Here is a 3,856-nt window from a genome sequence, read left to right as displayed (position 1 = left end):
GTACGGCACCCAGTTTTGGGCCCCTCACTACAAGAGGGACATTGAGGTGCTGGAGAGGGTACAGAGGTGGGCTACCAAGCTGGTAAAGAATTTGGAGCATATGTTGTACAAGGAATGGCTGAGGGATCTGGGGCTGTTTAGCCTGGAGAAGAGGAGCTTGAGGGGAGACCTTATTGCTCTCTACAACTAACTGAAAGGAGGTTGTAGCGAGGTGGGAGTTGGTCTGTTCTCCCTAGTGGCGAGTGACAGGATGAGAGGAAACAGCCCTAAGTTGCACCAGGGGAGGTTCAGGTTGGATATTACGAAGAATTTCTTTACTGAAGGGGTTGTCAGCCATTGGAACAGTCTGCCCAGGGAGGTGTTCGAGTCACCATCCCTGGAGGTGTTTAAGAGAAGGGTAGATGTTGCTCTGAGGGACATGGTTTAGTGATGTTGAGTTGGACTCAATGATCTTTAAGGTCTCTTCTAGCCTAAAATGCTCTATGATTCTATGACCATTAAACAACTTGTGTATTTTCACACCATCTCCCCAAGGTTACTGTATCCCTTCCATATATTGCTGAACTGAAACACTGACAAACAAAGCTATAACTAGCAGAGGAGCCCACCGTTAAAGAAAATAAAAAAGCTGATCTCTGCAGGGACCAGCTAATAGCAGTTCCCGAGGAGCCACTCCAGCAGTCAGAATCAGCAAGAGAAGATGGAGTCCCACCAAGAGCCCACCACTCCCAATCATTGGCAAGGACATGGCAAAGCAACTCTGCACCATTTGGGCTTTGCAAGGTGCCAAGAATCTTTTGTAAATCCATCGCTCTGTCTTTATGAGAGCCTTGAAACTAGGCAGCCATGCAGATATGCCGGGTGACAAACCATGTCCAGAGTTTCTACAAGTCATAAAGATCCAGGGCAAACTTTTAAAAGGGCAGGTTATATTCATAAGCAACTAAACCGATGGCTGCAAAGGTGGTGTTAACAGTAAACGATTTTCCAGGTCTTTGAGTTCTCAGTGCTTCTATGCAGTAGTTCAGATTCTAGCCTCTAGCAGGGTGAGGCAAAAAACCAAGATGACGAAACAAGAAATGACAAAAGTAACATCCTCATTTGAGAACACGCTATTTGTCTCTGATAAAATTTGTACCAAGCTCTGGGAACAAGATATCTGCTAGAGATAGAAGTGTGCTTCATGGATGTTAAAATATGCTGCAGAGAAAAAGAGAGCCTTACAACTGCATGAAAAATGCATCACCAATTTGTAATTACTCCCAGTGCTCTGGGATAAGAGGTTCTTGCTAGATACGGTCAATGGATTCATTATACTTGCAACAATATATATTAAAAAAAGAAATATTTAGAAAGATTCCTGTAGTCCGGCAGCTTTTATTGGGATTTCTCTGGAAAACATCCTTCTAACGTTTGCTATGTAGGTTTTCACTTACACTAGAAACATAGAGACAAGACTTCCTAATGCAGTGATGTATTAGTGCTCAGCACTGTGCTGAGTGCTCATAGGGAAAACAAAGTAGATACAGTCATAACATATTGTTTCTGAACTTCTTTGAAGTTTCTAAAACTGCTATTACAATCTGAAGGAAGCTCCAAGTTACGAACGAGAGAAGGTATGTTAAAATTCTGCAGCTGTTGTTACCACTCCAGGAAGATTTTGGAGGATAAATACTGCTTCTACTGAAAAGCAATAGGTTTTGAAAGAATGATTCACATTTTCCAATACAATTTAACCATCTTATTTAATAATTAAAGAGACACTGCCTGCTCTCGTAAGGCAAACCTATGACAGAAAATACAACGGATCCCTTCACAGATAGTCAAAGCCAAAGCGCTGGCTGCTGCTGGGTGACAGGCAGGACTGATCAACTCTAATTTTTCTCCTACAGACCTTGCTAACTGCTTTTAGGTTTTCAAGGCCAAAGAGTCAAAGAATGAGCACATTCAGAGAGTGTCTTAAACGTCCTTTGAAAAAAGGCTTTTAAATGATCTGAGGTAGTGTGGCTTACAATGATCGTACAGCAGGTCCTCTGAACCTGCCAGCAGTGCTTGTCAAAAATGAATTTCAAATGAACTTGTTAGAAAAGCCACTGCAGTCCAGAAATACAGCTTCCTCTTCTAGCTCAGTATAATCCCCGAAATAATAATACTGTTTGGGGCTGCTATACACAGAGATAACACAAGAGTACTGCCCTTTGTTCATTATATTAACAGAGAAGAATTTTTTAGCTTCTAGATCACTTGTGTGTGTATGTGTATATAAGGAACATGCAGTTAAATACCAAAGTATTTAAAGGTTTACAAATGGACAATAAAACAGATGTAGAAAAACATTAGATTCCTTTATAGTTAACTTCATGCAGTCTATTAGGAAAATATATACGTATGTATAAGAAAAAAAACAGTCTACATGAGCGTTGAACTCAGGAAACTGAAATATTTAGTGACCAAATTCAAGGATGACATGAACTCTGGTGGAAGAAACAAAGGCTAAATGTGCATCCACTTTGCAGAAGTTTGGCACTGCTTTAATATACTAACTTTCCAGGTGGTTTTATCTCCCTTCTGATTATGAACACTGGTTGAACAGTGGAGTTAACCTTTTGAATGGTCCTCAGCCACTGCAGTAAACAATCAAGTGCCTTAGCTTGAAGGTCAGATGCCCACAGGTAACCTGTGTGACTCCACACTGTGAGGAGTTAGAGAGGGTTTACACCAGTGCTTGCAACTGGGGATCATTCCTGACTGTGAACACAGCTCTGCTATTTTGCAGCCAAGTTATAGCTATAAAACTCTACCATCCTTTGCTAAATGGAGGCTCCTCCTACACATCTGATCTAGTCTAATAACAAATGCAGATAAATACATTTAAACATTATTCTACATATGTGGCTTTATTGGTATTCCAGTATAAAAAGAATTTATATTGAAATGGTTTGACTTCAAGGTTTTTTCCAAACTAAAGGATTCTATGATTTTATAAAATAGTTGATTTCCATTTGTGCCTAGATAAAACCAAACCAGGATAACTGTTTTCTCAAATAGATGTCCACAAGCAGATAAATGATCAGAATTAGAACCAGTGCCCCTGCTTTAGCCTAAGCTTGCACTAGGTTTTCTTTCAATGCAACACAGAAAGATGAGCAAAACAGGATGCCATTGCATGACAAAGGAAGAGGATAAAAGGGTAGAACAAAGTGGAATTAGAAGGGTGCAAAATAATGGAATGGGGAGCTGTTCAGATTTTTTTTATTCTCTACATTTCAGTGCTTTTTGGCAGCATCAGATTACAACATTACATGCATTCAGAGGCTAAAGAATACTTAAGTTTTTCAGTAGGTCCTAAGGCAAAGCAATGTACCAGGTCAGGTATTGATCTTGGCAGTAGTAGAAAGAATAAATTTTGACTAATTCCTCTGAATCCAGTTGCTTCCTCCCATAAGAAAAAGTATTAATTATTTATGATTATAATACCATCTAGACATGTAATTCCCAATTTCAGCTCCATCTCACAAGAGTTCATAATCTAAACTGACAAGACAGACAAAATGAGGGAGAAAGGAAGCGCTATCACCTCCAGTTAGGAGGTGGTGAGCTGAGAGATTAAGTGCCTGCCCAAAGTAACAAAGGAAGTCTGCATAATGGGCAGGAACTGAATTCAGGATTTTCTCCATTTTGGTAACTCAACTATGAGACCTTTATTTCTTAAAGAGGCATTAGCTGGCTTTGCCTTATTTTTACATGCTTTCTGGTTAGCTGATTAGAGGATGGACCCTGCAGTTAACAGGAGTGAATAGACTGCACTCAAATAACATATTAAAGTGCCTAAAGTATTTGGGAATCTAAAGGTTCA

This window comes from Apaloderma vittatum, unplaced genomic scaffold (assembly GCF_000703405.1).
Source record: "Apaloderma vittatum isolate BGI_N311 unplaced genomic scaffold, ASM70340v1 scaffold2188, whole genome shotgun sequence".
NCBI lineage: Eukaryota > Metazoa > Chordata > Aves > Trogoniformes > Trogonidae > Apaloderma > Apaloderma vittatum.
This window is presented reverse-complemented; position numbering follows the sequence as displayed.